General features: G+C 40.1%; 1 protein-coding gene across 3 annotated transcripts in view; it reads left to right on the forward strand.

Moving 5' to 3' along the window:
* Positions 1-255: 255 nt before the first annotated feature.
* The window catches only part of helz2a (helicase with zinc finger 2a), a 117,453-nt gene continuing 100,126 nt past the window's right edge, over positions 256-17,582 (forward strand). Inside the window, exons 1-2 of one of the 3 annotated variants that reach the window (XM_041205197.1) lie at positions 258-426; positions 929-1,027. The gene's annotated coding sequence lies outside the window, so the exon portion shown is untranslated. Of the gene's footprint in view, positions 427-928; positions 1,028-17,582 lie in introns of all 3 variants that reach the window. The other 2 variants (XM_041205198.1, XM_041205196.1) reach the window with 2 other exon arrangements.

The following is a 17,582-nucleotide window of genomic DNA, read 5'->3' on the forward strand; positions in this document are numbered from 1 at the left end:
GTTATTCAGCGCCGGTTCTACGATCAAAAATTAAACGTTGCAACTACAATAATTATCATCACTTACTGCTCTTCATCACAATCAAACACAAGTCAAAGCACACTCACGCACTAATTGTAACCATGGGAAATTTTAATAATGGTGTTGGAATTAATTCAGGATCACGCCTGGTTCTTGTTTTCCTTGTGTTATTTACATGAAACAGTGAGGTAACTTCCGAGCAATGACAGCTTGACGGGCCAGCTCGAGTCGAGAATCGAAACTCTAAGCTCGTTTCCTGTATCTTCGCTTATATGCAGCCAAGACTACGGCTGAAGGACCAGTCTACTTCACACTGCAGATCTAGCTGTAGAAAAATGTATTGTTTAATTTTAAAGGGAATGGTTCAGCCTCTGATTCCTCATGAAGTTTAAAGAGCAGACCGAGGTAAGTGACTGAACGGCACTGTTTGTGTTTGATTGAGGCTTTCCTTGCCATAAGAAAAACAGGAAGTTTACACTGTTACTGCGCTTTGTCTATCAGGTTAAGAAAAGCCTTATGACTTTTACCTGAAATGATCGTGGTGTATTTAAACCTTACATTAAAAAAATGTAGCTAGCTGAGATTGGTGTTGTATCCGGCAACATAGACAATGGATGTTTCCAGTATTGTGTGCTATTAACGTGACGATTGACACAAGTTCGTGTTTAGAAAGGTTTGGAAATCACATGAAAATCGAATCGTTCGTCATTTAGTTGTGCAAACTGAGCCGAGGGAAACTTGATCAGAAACAAAGTCATTTTCCACGAACTATTGCAAGTCACACAGCCACACTTCCGACAACCTTTCCGGCTTTACGTTAACATGTGACTAATATCAGTGACATTTTTACTTGAGGCTAATGTGACAAAAAAAAAACTCACGTAGGCGATCCATTTCCTATTTGTAGGATGGTTGATGTACAGTCTAAGATATTGAGCAAGGACTGATGACATCAGGTAACGATACACCTTACCAAAACCAGTGCAACTCGAAAATAACATTACCAGTGAGTAAAAATAGAATAATGATTAGCGGTTTGTTACTCATGGGAAATGAACTGTTCAGCTTGTTTATGGGGTTGTACACGTCAACTTAGTCAACAAGCTATCGTGGGGTAGCAACCTCCCTTTAACGTTTCTTTGCCTCGTAACAGAATGCTTATTCTGAATAATTATTTGTGTGTGTGTTGATTTATACATAAGCATAGGAACAAGAGTATATGCCATTCAGCCTTTAAACCCGTTCCGCCATTCAATTAGACCATGGCTGATCTACTTCATCTGCATCCTTCTTTGCTCTGTATTCTTTGATACCCTTAACTAAAGAAGTGCTATCAATCTTAGCCTTGAAAGTTTTAATGCAGCCAGCATCCATAATCTTTTGGGGGAGTGAGTTTCCAATACTGTCTTTATGAAGAACAGCTTCCTGATTACTATCCTGAATGCCTGGTTCCAATTTTGATTGTTCTGGATTCTACCACCAAAGAAAATGTTTTTTCTGTATCTGCCTTACTGAATCTCCTCCCAGTTAAATGCCCTGATGTGATCATCCATCAACCTTCTACGCTGAAGGGAGTATAAGCCAAATTTATGCAACCTGTCCTCATGGTTTTTTAAAATTTCTGTTTATTAAGTTTTCACAACAATCATAATGAGTAACTGCACAGAAATAGCTTACAGTACAGCAATAATTTAATACACTTACATCTGGAAGAGAAAGAGAAAGAAAAGGGAAAGGAAAAGAGAAATAGGAGGAAGAAGATGTAAAAGGAAAGGAAAAAAGATGAAGAAAAAACCCTCCCCAGCAACCCCCCCCTCCAAATAAAAAAGAAAATCAACAATAATCATAGGTCAGATATAGTTTCATCGGATATAATACCTCATTGGGATCAGTTATGTGAAAGTAGAGAGCTATAGTTCCTCAAAATAATCAAAGGTTGCCAAGCTACATAAAATCCATCAATGGAGCCTCTTATAGTGTACTTTATTTTCTCAAATTTAAGATTCTGCATTAGATCACATATCCAATTAGTAAAAGAAGGCAGGGCAGTCTGTTTCTAATTTAATAGAATAATACATCTAGCCAATAATATTGAAAAGGCGAGGGCATCAGTCTGAATTTTTGTAAGAGGGATGCCATTTGGTTCCATTCCAAACACTGCTATAATAGGAGAAGATTCAATGTTGCTACTAATAATATGTGAGCATGATGTAAATCTTTTTTTGTCCAAAACAAAGACAATTTAGGACACAGCCAGTACATATGAATTAGAGAGGCTAGGGCAGTATGGTATTTATCACAGGTTGGATCAAAATTTGAATAATCTTAGATCATTTCACTTTGGATAGATGGATACGATATAAGATTTTAAATTGTAGCAAGCATGTCCTGCACTGCGGGTGAGGAACATACATGAGAGAGTTATTTTCTGATAAATCTGAGTCAAACTCTTGCTCCCAAAGAGATTTTAAGTTAGAAAGTGAAGGGCAGTGTAGTGAAAATTTTAGAGAATACAATTTGGAAATGAACCCCCTGACAAAAGGATTTAATTCTAACCTAATATCTATCAGTGATTTAGGGGCAATAAAGGAAACTGAGCGATTTTGTTTTGCATGCAAAATCTCTAATTTGTAAATAACAAGAAAAGTGTATGTGGGCAGATCGTATTTCTGAGAGAGAGTCAAAAGAAGCAAAAATATTACCAATGTATAAGTTAGCAAGGGTTTTGGTGCCCCACGTGTGCCAGACTTGAAAGGCAGAATCTCCTAATGAAGGCAAAAATAAATGATTTGCATCAATAGGGCTGTATAAAGAGAGAGATTGTATTCCAAAGTGTGTTCTGAACTGAGTCCAAATCTTAAGCGACAGTCTAGCAATAAGGTTTGAAGAAAGGTGACTGGTTGAGAAAGAAATGGAGGAGCACAACAGAGCAGTCAAGAGATGTGGATTGACAGGAGGCTGCCTCCAATTGCACCCGCACTAAACTAGCCAAGTCTGAATGAAGCCAAAAAGAAACATTATGGATATTAGCAGACCAATAATAAAACTGAAAATTTGGCAGTGCCAAACCACCTAAATGTTTGGGTCTTTGTAGAAAAACTTTACGAATTCTGGGTGTTTTCTTATTCTAAATAAAGGAAGAAATTAAGTGGCCTATTGCAACAAAAAATGCTTGGGGATAAAAAATGGAATGCACTAAAAATAAGTATAGAAATTTTGGCAAAATTTACAGAGTTTAATTGACCATCTAAAGAAAAAGGTCAGCTTGACCAACGTGCTAAGACCTGTTTTGTACTTTCCAACAAAATGTTAAAGTTTTAGTTAGGCTTTAGCTAGTATTTTGGCATCCACATTTAAAAGGGAAATAGGCTGGTATGAACTGCAATGCAGAGGATCCTTATCCACCTTTAAAACAATAGACAAGGATGCATTGTGCAGATTAGGAGGGAGTGTTTTAGAGAGAAAGCATTCTGAAAACAGAGACAAGAATAATGGAGAAAGTTATGATAAGAATTTTTAATAAAATGCCATTGTAAATCCATCGGACCCTGGTGCCTTTTACTTTGCATGGATTTAATTGCCTTTAGTATTTCATCTTGGGAAAAAGGTACTTCTAACACATTCATAGAGTCAGGCATACGAGATGGGATGTCAATATTATCAAAAAAAAATGGTGGAATAAACCAGGATCTGAAAAGGAGTCCGAGGTATAAAGAGTGGAATAAAAAAGTTTGAATTGATCATTGGTCTCCTGATAATGGTGGTGGTTGACCCTGTTGGAGTGGTGATTTCAGTAGTAAGTTGAGAGGAAGCAGACTGATGAAGTTGGTGAGCCAGGAGCCTACCAATTCTTTCATCATGCCCATAAAATGTACCACATGATCTAAGTATAAGCTTTTCCGTTCGTCTAGTAGAAAGAAGATAAAATGCGGTCTGTGGAGCCAGACACTGCTTGTATAATACTGGGGTAGGGGCAGTAGCGTACTGCTGGTTCACTAAGAGAATTTGGTCAATCAGTTGGGACAATTTTGAGGTATTGCATTTGTTAAGTTGAGCAATATATGAAATTGTTTGTCCACGTAGGTAAGCATGTAGCAGTAGCAAAGGAAATATCTGGAGTAGTTTTAAGTTCCATAACAGTATCTATTTGCGAGGAAATGAATTTAGTAAAATCCAGGTCCACCAGAAGAAGCAAATCAAGACACCATGATGGATGAGAAACAGGTTGGTCATGGAATTGTATTGCTAAAACTAAGGGGGCATAATCAGAGATCACAAAACTATTGTATGCAGAAGATTGAATAAATGGGGGCAGCCTCTTGTCAAGGAAAAAATAGTCAATATTCGAGTAAGTGTGATGAACAGGAGAGGAAAAGGAGTATTGTCTTGCTGATGGGTATAGAAAATGCCATGATTCTACCAATCCTTGTGTATCCAGAAAAAAAACTTATGGCTGAGGCTGATTTTGATATTGGAACAGATTTTGTGGGTGAGCAATCTAAATTTGGGTTAAGAACACAGTTAAAGTCTCCTCCAAGAAGTAAGTGATACAAGTCTAAATCAGGTATAGAAAGTAAGAAATTTGAAATGAAATGTTGGGTGCATAGGATCAAAGGACAATTAAAAAGTCTGCCTTGTACTATAACATAGCGGCCATTAGGATCAACTATAAACTGAGAGTGAGCAAAGGGAATGCGTTTACGGATTAGAATTGCCATACCTTTCGCTTTGCTATGAAAATTAGAATGAAACACCTGCCCAACTCAACCCTTCCACATTCAAAAATGGTCAGATGTATGTAGGTCCTGCAGGAAGGCAATGGCCACTTTCAAATTATGTAAATGAGAGAGAACTTTATTTCTTTTAACTGGGTGATTTTGACCTTTCACGTTCCAGGTGATAAAATGGATTGGACAACCACCCTGTGAGGCCTTAATATTAGTGGACATTATGGTAATAAAAGTGTATCAAAGCATATGACCCCCATAGGTTAACCATTGCAAATAAAGGATTAAATATTTTTGAACCAGAGTTTATCCACCTAAAGGATGTTGAAAACTAACCAAATGGAAAGTATATATGTATATTTGGAAAAGAACAAGCAAAAGAGAAAATGGAAGAAACAAGGAAGAAAAAATAGAGGAAAAAAGGAAGAAGGAAAGAAAAGCTTAAATCACCTCCGCAAACGAGGTGAATGCTACCCCTCACAGCTCATGTGCTATTTATACCTATCTTACCAGTGTGTCTTGAAAAGACAACACATATTAAAGCAATATACAACCAAATATCCCTAACAAAAGTATTGTAAAGCTCACCATACGCTAAACAAGATGCAGAGTCTGTTCAGAAGCAACAGTTTTGTAATACAGTACTCAACAAGCGAGGTAGAGTACAAAGAGAGACTCAACTCTCAAAGAATTCAATTGCGGTAAAATGTAAACACCCATAGGGTTTATGTAAAACTTGCTGCGATTAGTGTAGTTTGGACATAAGATACAAAGAGATTGGTATAACCAGCAAAAGTAATTGTATAACTGAACTATCACATAGAGTTACCTAATTAAGCATTGAGTACTGTTTTGTCCTGGTTGAAGTCACGATATGACTTCCTTAAATTTTGAGTATCCTTAAATTTTGTCTTCGACTGTGATTCTCCAGGTCATCCACCTTCGTCAGCAATTTAGTATTTTGGGCTTCCAGCTGAGTCCAGCGTATCTCCAGAGTCACAATCTGTCACTCAAGCCAGTAGCTGATTCTTCAACATCTCGCAACCTTTGATTGAAGGAGATGATGGCAGCTTGTATAGTAGCTACAGAGGAATGCAGTTCCAAACAGAGTCCAGCAAATTCAGTGAGAATAGTGCTCTGTAAGTCAGCAAGTATGCTGACAGAATTAAATTCAATGTGGGAAACCACCATGTTGTTACCAGCTGTAATATCAGACACCGCAGTTGATAAAGCACCAGGCCTGGTTTCATTCAGATTGCGTTTGTCTCTGGATTCAGACATTTTAAGTATACGTTGAGCATCAGAGTACCCTAAAATGCTGACAGTCAAAAAGCTGAATCTTTTATCCGATTATCAGTAATTTTTATATGGATTAATTACAGAAATCGTGGAGCTGTCTTTGGTCATGTCTTACTCCATTCCTGTCATGTGATGGCCTCATAATTGAACCCTTTAACATATTATAATTCTAGTGAATCTGCACTGTACTCCTTCCTACCATTATATCTTTCCTGAGTCTCGGTGCTCAAAACAAAGTACAGTACTCCAGTTTGGGGTCTGATGAAAGCTTTGTAAACTGAAGCATTATATTCTCACCTTCGAATTCCAATCCCCTTGTGATAAAGGTCAGCATTCCATTAGTTGTCTTGATTACTATTTGTATGTTCCCACATGCTTTTAGAGATGCGTACAAGGAAAAGTGGAAAGAAAGGAAAAGATAGGTGGAAAGTAAGTTGTAAAGAGGACATAAGGAGTCTGCAAAGGGATATAAACAGGTTAAGTGAGTGGGAAGAGTTTGGCAGATGGAGTGTAATGTGGGAAAATGTGAACTTGTCCACTTTGGCAAGAAGCATAGAAAAGCAACATATTATTTAAATGGAGAGAGATTTCAAAACTCTGATGTACAGAGTGATCTGGGTGCCCTGGTGCATGAATCACAAAAAGTTAGTATGCAGGTACAGCAAGTGATTAGGGAAGTGAATGGGGTGTTGTCATTTATTGCAAGGGAAATGGAGTAGAAAAGTAGGGATGTTTTGCAGCAGTTGTACAGGGCATTGGTGAGACCTGTATATAGTTTTGGTCTCCTTATTTAAGAAAGGATATAAATGCATTAGATGCAGTTCGGAGAAGGTTCACTAGACTGATACCTGGCATGGGGGCTTATCTTATGGGAAAAGCTTGGACAGGCTGGGCCTGTATCCACCAGAGTTTTGAAGATTGAGAGGTGAACTTATTGAAACATATAAGATCCTGATGGGACTTGACAAGGTGGATCTGGAAGGATGTTTTCACTTGTGGGAGAGACTAGAACTAGGGGACACAGTTTAAAAATGAGAGTCTCCCATTTAAGATGGAGATGAGGAAAAATATTTTCTCTCAGAGGGTCATGAGTCTTTAAAATTCCCTTCCCCAGAGAGCCGTGGAGGCAGAGCTATTAAATATTTTTAAGGCTGAGGTAGATAGCTTCTTCATTAACAAGGGAGTCAAAAGTTATTGAGCACTGGGGGGAATGTAGACTAGAGGCTACATTCAGATCAGCCATGATCTTAGTAAATGGTGGAGCAGGCTTGAGGATCCAAATGGCCAACTCCTGCTCCTAATTTGTTTGTTCCTAATTCATACATTGACAACTAATTCAATTTGCTCGTCCACAGTGCCACCATTAAGAAAATATTCCAATTTCTTTTCCTTACAAAGTCCTCATACATCTCTACATTGAATTCTGTCAGCCATAGTTTTGCCCACTCACTTTTTTGTGGTGTCCCTATATACCTTTTTGCTCTCATCTGCATAATTTACTTACCTCCTAATTTAATATTATTTACAACTTAGATATGCAACACTCTTTCTTCACCAAAAATATTATATCTGGTAAAAGTTGAAACCCAGTACTGATCTTTGGAGAATACCACTTATCATACCTTGCCAATCAGAGAACAAACCCTCTATTCATTCTCCATGTCTGCCACTTCCAAAATCAATTACTGACCCATGGCATAAGATTACCTCCAATTTCATGCACTCTTATATTCATACAGGCAATATCCCAAGACATTCCGCTATCCACCAAAATGACCTCTTTAAATAATCCATCAAGAATAGCCAGACATGGCCTAAGCTTCACACAACCACACCAATTATCTTTAATCAACTAATATTTGTCCAAGTGCTCAACCGTGTGGTTTCTGATGATAGTTTCTAGTAATTTCCCCATAATTAATGTTAAACTAACAGGCCTGTAGGTACCACACTTCTTCCTCCCTTCTTAAATAATGGAGTGGTATTTGCAATTTTCTAACCTAAAAGCACAATTTCTAACTATAGAACCTTTGGAAGCTTATGATCAATGCTGTACGATTTTTCTCCTAATTCTTTTAATACCCTAAGATTGGAATTGTCAGCTCCTGGCAACTTACCTGTCTTAAGTCCTATTATTTTCTCCATTACCATTCTCTTACTTATATTAAATCTACTAAGTGCACCCCCTCCCCCTCATTTGATTTACTTCTGGTTCCTGTGTACCACTGGTATTTTGTCCTCTTCCTCCCATATGAACATGAATACAAATTATTAATTTAATGAGTCTGCCATTTCCTTATTGTCCATTAGTCTCATCTTAATGAGTTACATTCTTCTTTATCACTCTTTTTCTCTTATATTTATAAAAAAAACTTCTGCAATTAGCTTGTAAGATTTTTTTAGTATTCCTTTTTGCTCCTATTATTGCTTTCTTTGTATCCCTCTGTTGCTTTTGATAGATTTCCCAGTCTATTGGGTTTCCACTTTTCCTTGCATTTGTGCTGGTCTTTTTTAGTTTGATTTTGTCATATCTCTTATTTGTTGACAGTGGTTGTTTGACAATACAAGTATTGCATATATGTTTCTGTATTTTGTAGGAGAGTAGAATTTCAGGCCTTGAACACTGTCCATATAATATTCTGTGAATTGAAACACTCCTGCCCAGTCTGTTCTAACATTAAAAAGTAATTATTGTGGTACTGAGTTCTGCATATAGAACAGTACAGCACAGAAGAAGTTTGTTTTAGCTCTTTTGAAGAGCAATCTAGTTAATCCCACTTCCCAGCTCTTTCACCATATCCTGGTATTTTTTTCCCCTCTTTCAGGTATTTATCCAATTCCCTTTTGGAAGCTACTATTGAATCTGTTTCCACCACCCTATCAGACAGTGCTTTTCAAATCCTAATCACTTAGTGTGTGTAAAAAAAAAAGATTTTTCCTCATGTCAACTCTGGTTTTTGTGTCAATTACGTTCTGTCTGTGCAATCTTGTTTTTGATCCTGCAGCAATTAGAGGCTGTTTTTCTTTATTTACTATATCTAAACCCTTCATGATTTTGTAGACACCTTTATCAAACTTCCTCTTAGCCTCTCTTTTCTAAGGAGAATAACCCCACATTACTCACAAAACTTAATCTCTCATCCCTTGAACTATTCTAGTCAATCTCTTCTGTACCCTCTGCAATGCTTTCACATCCTTCCTAAAGTGTGCTGTCCAGGACTGGACTCAATACTCCAACTGGGGCCAGACTAATGTTTTATCTAGGCTTTTGTACTCTCTGTATTTATAAATTTCTGGATTGCATCTGTTATTTTAACTGCCATGTTAACCTGTCCTTCCATCTTCACCAATTTATGCACAAATATTCCCAGGTCTCTCTGTTCTTGCACCCACTTTAAAATGGTACCATTTAGCCTGCATTGTCCCTGCTCATTTGGCCTACAAAAATGTGTCACCTCACACTTCTCTAATTTTGTGTTGCGTCTGGGGAGCATTCTACCTTAGAGTAAAATACTACTGGTTGTAGCTGTGTTACTGGTAATAGGAATATTGTGAATGGAATATTACATAAGAAGTAGATATTGGGATATATCTTGACTGTGTGCACTAGTGTAAAATGAGTGATAGTAAACTGCTTGCCTTCCATCTCTCCCAAGAAGTTGAGGGAAGTATAAAGCAGGAGAGATGTATAATGGGCTGCTGACTCATTATCACATGTTTCGCACTATCGCACAGATCTGTCTTGATTAGCTTTTCATTTACCATATGGGCACTAAAAAAAGTAATAGCTTCTATGTATTATAAATATTTCATCTAATTCAGGTTACATAATTAATATATAGAATATTAGCTTAGAGGGAATGATAATAAACTGTTAACTAAATTAGATCAAATTATTTATAGATTAAATCTAGGTAGTTGTGAATGATTGCAAGATTTATAGTCAAAGATTCAGCTAATATTATAATATTATATGTGTTCCATTAAACTTTAGCTGAATTCTTGAAGTTTATTTCCAGATTGAAATTGATGTGTTATTTTGAACATTGCTTATTTCTCTGAATGTTTTTTTTTAATGGTCGTTCAACAACATGGCCTGAAGGTCTGATCACATGACTTTTCCCATGTTAGTTGGGGGTCACCACAATGTTTGTTGATCATCTTCATTTAAAAAAAATGGTGTTTTTTTTTTTACTGCCAGATGCCCTTCAGTTGCTAGTTCTCCTCATTTATCTGGTCTGGGGACTGACACCATTACACTCTGTAGCTAGGTTATTTCATGATTAACAAGTCCTGGAGTGGGATTTGAACCTAGGGCCTCCAGCTTAGAGGTAGGAGAGCTACCCACTGAGCCACTCTCAGTCAGTGCTGCACATTTGCTACATTTAAATTCTCTATAGCATGCATTATACACAATTGAAGTGACAATGTAGTTGTGAATTTGACAAGATATTTTAGTTTTATTTTTGTATGAAGTGGTTGAGTTAAATATTCACACAAGATTGATGATACAGTTGTGAGTGTAAGACCAATGTATCCAGTGTAGGGGTGTATAACTTTTGGAGCAATAGGCCAGTTCCTTGTGACACATTCATTATTGGATTATGCATGATGAAATCACTTTTGAGTAAGATTTAATTATGATGATTCAACCCTTTGTCCAACATCCATGTCAACATTGAATTTCTTCAAACCCATTTACATTCCTTTGAATTCCAGCCCCTCCTTTTCTACCTCTGTCTTTCACTCTTTGTTTCTTCACTTCAACCGAGTTCTGACTCTTTTATTTTTAATCTCTTCCTTTATTTCTGCCTCTTTGTCCTTCACTTCTACCTCCCTCATCTTTCATTTCTGCCCCCTCTTCCACACCATCTCTTTCTATTCATTTAAACTTTCTTCTTTCTCTTCTGTTTAAAAGCCTTTCTAATATCTATCTGTAAAGTGTATGTTGGATGAGGCAGGAGCTTGGGGGATTATGGGGGTTGTGGGTGAGTGAAGCAGTAGTCAGTGCACCAGGCAGGCTTTGAGGCCCTCCCTGCCAGCCTGTGTGCAGCAGCAGCTGCAAGCCATCCTGTTAAGCGGTTCCACCCTTTCCCAAAATGGTAGCCTGGCTGCAAAGGCCTTTTTCCTATTTTAAATTTAAAAAGGTTGGTGAGAGCTCTCCTCCATTTTGAAATACCCTTTACCTCACATATCTGCCATGACATCTTGCAGCTGCTTTGAAGCTGGAAGGCCTCTGTCTGGCTGACCAGCTTCGAGACCTCACCTGCCATCCTTACGTGGATGGTGAGTTCTGGGGAAAATCACATTGAGTGATTTTATTTCCCACACAAGTGTGGACTTCTGACTCTCATTTGTACCTGATGGTTGGGTTCAGAAGCCCACAGGGAACATCCTGCCCCATCTCTTTAGTGGGTGAAGGAGAGAGAGAAATAGACAAGGAAGAAAAGGAGAGGGAAGAAAAGCTAAGCTGCTCACTTTGTATAAATTAATGGTAGTTAGTCATACTCAGTTTTAGGATGTTTTTGGCTGCAGAACTATCAATCAAAATGGAATGTCCCCCAGAAACCTGCCTCATTCGCCAACTTCACAAGCCAGATATACTAAGCTGGTAAACTTGATCCTCTGTCTGTTGAAACAGAATGCATAACTAATAACAGGCAGGGTCTTAAAAAATTCTTTTTAAGCATTTTCAGTCACTGTAAAACAGCTTTTGTAAAGAATTTTGCCCTACAAAAGATCATATAATCTAGTAACGAGGTATGTAAATCAACTATTGAACAATGCTGGTTTATGTCTGAAAGCAAATAAGAACTGATGATTTTTATACTTGGTCTCAAGTTTGTCTCTTGATTTATGACACGGTGGAGTTGGCATGCCTGTGTGCAGCATTTGGTAGTGGGACCAAATGAAGAACAAGTAGCAGTTCTATAAATATCCAATAAGTTAACACTGCTGCAGAAAGTGCCAGCCCACTTTAAGCACTGTCCAAGGATCAAAGCTGAGTCTTCCAGTCCTTTATGGCTTGCTACAAGTTACTACGCATATTCCCCAGGCCATTGGATAAGCTTAGACTAGTGCGATAATGTGATCAGCGACGGGAACAGACCTTTTCTGAAATACCACAAAATATATTGTTTAAACAAAAAGATCTTTCATGTCAGCTGATGAGTAAAACATTGCTTACACCAGACACCATTGGCTGGATTTTTAGATCTTGCCAGGGCTAGAAACAGAGTTGGGTGAGTGTGGAATTTTATGCTGCTGGCTACTCGATGGTTCCTGGCTCCATCCTGGCCCTGGGCTTTTGTCCCAGAGGTGGGATTGGTGGGCGGGGAAGAGGAAGGGAAGGGGTAGCGCAACAGGAGCAGGTGACCTGAATAATACTCTTCGTCCATTTGAGAAAGAATGGAATTAGAACATTTAAAAACTACTACAAATACAAGTGTTGTTTAGAAAAGGAGTCCAAGGAAAATTAACGTGCGCCAGGAGTCAAAGAACTTCAGAGTTTGAAGAGATAAAACATTTTGAAGCTTTTTTGTTCAAAAAAACAAAAATAAACCACAATTAATACTGTATTGAAGTCTCAGGTAGACAAGACTCATCTTCCGGAGACAGTGGGGGGCATTTTAGCTGCCTAAGGCAGCCACACAGTGCCAGATTGAGGTCGGAGCAGGTGGCAGCTCTCCAGGCAGCCTTAAGTCTCTACCAGCTTGTCTGGTGCAGTGGCAGCTGAAGGCCACCGAGTAGAGGCACTTCCCCTAACACTGGTGGCCAAGGTGCAAAGGCCATTTACTAAATTTAAATTTGAAAAAGTTGGAGAGCAGCTGCCTCCATTTTGAGGTGCTTTCTATCTTACCTACCATGGCATCCTGCCGGGCCTCTGATTGGCCTACCAACTTTGAGCGCCCACCCAATGAATGACAAGCCTGCCCTTTAGTCATTAATTGGCCGCTCTGGGGAAAATCACAATGAGTGACTATTCCCCACACAATGCAGACTTCTGACCTACATTTGAGCCTGATGGTGGGATTCAGAACCCTATAGCAACAATTCTGCCCATACCCATGGACTCTAGATCCTGTATTATGGTAATAATGTTTTCTTTCATAGAGGTATTACACTTCTGATGTATACACACTGTTTAAAAAGGCGCATTGACATCAATTTTGGGTAACAATTGTTTCCCTCATATCAATACAGGAGTTCAATTGTGATTTTGAGCCTAATTGGAGGAACCATCTAAGTAGTTAATCAGGTTCAACACGCTGCTCAGATCCCAGGATAAATCAAGCTTTTTTTCATGATGAGGGGTCAGGGGTTATGTGCATACCATGTCGAAAAGGGTTCATCAGGTCAGGCAGGAGGTTTGAAGAAAATCTGAATGGAGTGAATCCAAGCTTTGATTTCAAGGGTGTTGAACTTTGACCAAGGTACCAGGTACAGCTTTTTTATGGAGCCTATTTTGATAACAATAGTTTCTAACATGATGAGAACCCTCAACTGATTCTTTCAGTGGTGCCTTTTCACTTCAGTCATAATGAACTTAGGCTCAAAACATGCAAATAGAATTTGTAAAAGTTATGTAATGATTATTTTCTTTAATGAGGGTCCTGTGTATTTCATGGGACCGAATTTACAATTATGCAGTCTCACTGGAGAAATTTACCAACTGGCCGTATATACCAAGAAATGACAGATGTGTTGTCCATAGGAACGTAAGGGCGTAAGCTCAAAAGAAATAGGAGCAGAAGTAGGCCATTCGGCCCCTCAAGCCTACTCCGCTGGTTGATCCGGCCTTAACTCCACTTTTCTGCCTGCCGCTCTCCCCATAACCCTTGTCAATCAAAGCTCTGTTTAAGTGAGCCTTGAATATATTCAATGATGCAGCCTCATTGGGGAAGCGAATTCCAAACACTAATGATGCTCTGAGAGAAGAAATTCCTTCTCATTTCTGTCTTGAATGGGAGACTTATTTTTTACCTGAAATCCCTAGTTCTAGATTCCACCATGAGAGCAAACATCCTCTCAGCATCCACCCTGTCAAGTCCCCTCAGAATCTTATATGTTTTCAATGAGATCATCTCTCATTCTTCTAAACTCCAACCTGCCCAACCTTTCTTAATAAGACAAACTCATTATCACACGAAGCAGCTTGGTGAACCTTCTCTGAACTGCTTCCTATGCAAGTATGTCCCCCTTCAAGTAAAGAGACCAAAACTGTGCAGAGGTGTGGTTTTACCAATGCTTTGTATAGTTGTAGGAAGACTTCTGCAATGTATTAGATGGGAAATCATAAACAATGTGCCCCACAGTTTCCTAAGACATATGACTGGCTGACAAGAGGCCACAGTTGTACTGTGCATTGTAAAATCAGACCTTGTGTTTGTTCTTTCAATATAAATATTAAATTCAATTAGCATCCTCCCTAAGATGGGGTAGAATTTTACGGCCCTGTTTTGGCGCAGACGGGGCTGTAAAATGTGGCGAGCCATTGTGAACGCCATTGACTCCAGCGGGAACGTAAAATCCCGCTGTTGTAAAATTCTGCCTATGGTTAAGTACCATACACAAATAATGTTTATATGAGTGATTATGTAATAAGAAGTCAAATTCATGATTTTTGTTTTTTCACACATTTCATATACGTGGTTCAGTAAGGATAACAGAACATCTGTTATTACTGTTATCTATGTATTCTAGTGGAATACTATTATAACTAATTTTATGCAGCTGTCAGTTGCAAATATCTTTTTGTTATTATTAACAGCCTTGGTCTTCCAATTTTAAAACTGTTACAATACCAATACCTGTAGAGACCAATAATCTTTTAAAAAGATGAAAAAGAAAGGAACCCCCACAAGACAACGGAGAGAAAACTGCTGGATCTTTTTCAAAATTTTACGGTAACAAACCAACTAAAATCAACTTAATTAAAACATAAATTAACAGGCGAAGCATATTTTAAATACAAAGGTAAATTTAGCTTTAAATAGTTGATACAACAAAGATGCACCTCACATAGTTACAAGCATTCACTTTACTTCCTGCACAAATGTACAGCACATGCAATCTCACAGTCTTTCCAACTTGGCCTTCATTCTGTAGGACTGCTCACTTCCCATTCAATAGTTTTGGTGCTTGAGTCGCATTCACTAGCAGCGATGTTCCATCTGAAGTCCTCGGACATGGTTATCACTGACAAGGCGCAGGTCTACAAACTTCTCTCTCTCTCTTTCTCGGGTCATGATGGCACAGAATCCCCAGAGACTCCCTTCTCCACCCCTTTAAATGGTCTGGTAGGCTCTGGCAACACCGAGACAGCAGCGAGGGATCTGTCCAATCCACAATCCCTTGCTGTTCCTGTCTCCTGCTCTCTGTTCTTTTCAACCGTATTATGCACACAGTAACACAGGTTGGGATTTTCCCCTTAGTTCACTAATCATGGTGGTGGGTGTGAAAATCGTCATTTTATCTGCTGGCCGCAATGGCAGGTTTTTGTGCCGTATTGTCCGTTTCTCACCTTATTAAATATGCATGCATGGGAAACACACTGGATTGCATGCCCATCCCACCATGAGCTCACTAGCTCACTACTTCCTCACTCTGGGCACCATATTTAAAGTGCAGCTGCGCACTGCATTACCAATGTCTGCAGCCCATGACTGCTCCTTTGAAGACAAAGCTCTGAAAGTCAAGAAGATTTAGTGACACCTCACCAGAATGCCTTTTGGACACAGTCAAGACACACCGCAATATCCTGTATCCACGCTCTGACCGTAGGAGGACCAGCAAGCTCGCCAATTCAGCTTAGGAGATGATGGCAATAGTGGTCAGTAACCATCGCATCACCCATAATTCACACACTCACAAGCCCATCACACATTCACTGATATCTCATTCACTGCCAGTTCAAGGGACATCACCACTCACTCTCTGACACACACCCTCACATCTCCATCTGGCCTCATCTCCTCTGGAGATCGCATCCTCATCACGTCCATGGCACCCTTCATCATCCACAATCCCAGGCATCCTTATCATTTGGCCTGGCGTGCGTCTTGCTCACATCTCTCCATCGGTATTTATGCAGGACAAGATCGCATACAATTGCAGGGAGAGGTCCCAAACCCTGAGGTGGAGTGCTGGAACTTAAGGTCCTTTCTCAGTTCAAAAACTGAATGATTGAGCTGGCTGGAGAGGATGTGAACCGTGCCTGTGGTGATGGAGAGGTCAGTGGCAAACACCCACATGAGAATCCTGCACCAGCTCAACCCTCAGACAACCATACTTGTCGTGCATTGTCCTGTTTTAGAGTCACCTGCCATGCACTAATTATCTCTGCTTTCTTTCATGGGAACGTCAGCCAAGTGCCAGATGGCCTCAACCAGACAGGCAATTGACTCAAGCCCCGATGACACGTCGTGAGGATCCTGAGGACACCACAGCAGAAGATCTGTCACAGCGCTCACCCACACCCTCCATCAGCGCAGAGACATACACCATGGTGGGACCTACTTCTAAAGCAGAGTCGGGATCACAATCTGGTGAGCACAGCACACAATCTGGTCCACAGCAGGTGGAGGCACAGACACCTGAAGTTTCCAGCACTTGAAGGACTGCTGGAGGCCAGGATTCTGCTGAGTCCGAGTCAGAAGATGAGCCTCTGGACTTGGTCCTTAATCAGTTGGTGGAGCTGTAGCAACAATCATGGGAACATCAGGAGAGGATGTCAGCTGCATTCCTCAGATTGTAACGGATGATGGAGGAGTCCATCTGCGTTCAATCTGAGGTGATAGCGCCGACATGCCAATACACCGTGGTCAACACTGGCAGGATGGTGGCCGCTGCGGAGACGTTGGTCCAGGACATCGGTCTTGCACTGGTGCGGGGGCTGCACTCCATCGCTCTAGCCATTGGTGGCATCCATGAGTTGCCTGTGAGAGGGGGACAGGGCACCTCACTCTTACTCCAGCTGCCTCTTCTCCTCAAGGAGTCAGTCAGGGGCCCTCAAGTACCCATAGGGAGGAGGGCCAGCAGATGGACACCCTGGGGCTATCCACCCCGGTGACTCCAGGAGTGTCCAGCTGACCCCAATCCCCTCTTCCTGTGACCCCATCACCTCCAGCTCAACAGGCTGAGGAGGGTACACCTGCCCTAGAGCAGGGCACCCAGAGCAGGCTGGGGCCCTCCAGGCTTCCAGAGGATGCCTGCCAAAGTCATCACAGACAACAGGGTATAGCAGTCAGCAGGCTGCCTCCACCTCTGCTGTGGATGCCATGGATGCACCCAGATGTAACAGTAAGGTTAGGAAAGTTAAAAAATTTAGGAGCACAGCAGTGGCATGGGTGTTCACAACATGTATAGAATGTTCACAAATGTAAATAGAATCACACCCATTTCACATTTCCTCTTGTGTGTGCCTCCTTTTTATGATGAGCTGTGTTGCTGTCATCACGTGTGATACCATGGTGCCTCCCCCCACTTATCACAGATGTTGCTATCATGGGTCTCTCATCCATGTAGTGTTCCTCC

This window comes from Carcharodon carcharias, chromosome 14, assembly GCF_017639515.1.
Source record: "Carcharodon carcharias isolate sCarCar2 chromosome 14, sCarCar2.pri, whole genome shotgun sequence".
Classification (NCBI taxonomy): Eukaryota; Metazoa; Chordata; class Chondrichthyes; order Lamniformes; family Lamnidae; genus Carcharodon; species Carcharodon carcharias.